The sequence below is a fragment of the Ipomoea triloba genome, chromosome 11 (assembly GCF_003576645.1).
Source record: "Ipomoea triloba cultivar NCNSP0323 chromosome 11, ASM357664v1".
NCBI classification, from domain to species: Eukaryota; Viridiplantae; Streptophyta; class Magnoliopsida; order Solanales; family Convolvulaceae; genus Ipomoea; species Ipomoea triloba.
Genome location: NC_044926.1, coordinates 9,388,753 through 9,389,010, shown reverse-complemented (window position 1 = coordinate 9,389,010; position 258 = coordinate 9,388,753).

Genomic DNA, 258 nt, shown 5'->3' with positions numbered 1-258 from the left:
ATTTCAAATTAATATTAAATTTTATTATAATAAACATATATTATAATTTCTATCATAAGTAACTATCATAGATTCGACCGGTCTTGATATCACACAAGCTTCACTCATTTAGTTATTGTAAAATGAGGTACTAAAATTAAGTTTATTTGGTGATATAAATTCAAATGGAGGGACTGGAGTAGCATTAGTGAATTATTATTACTATTACCACCTGCCACCCTTCCCTCCTCATCTTCCCTTCTCTCTCCCCCCTCCCCC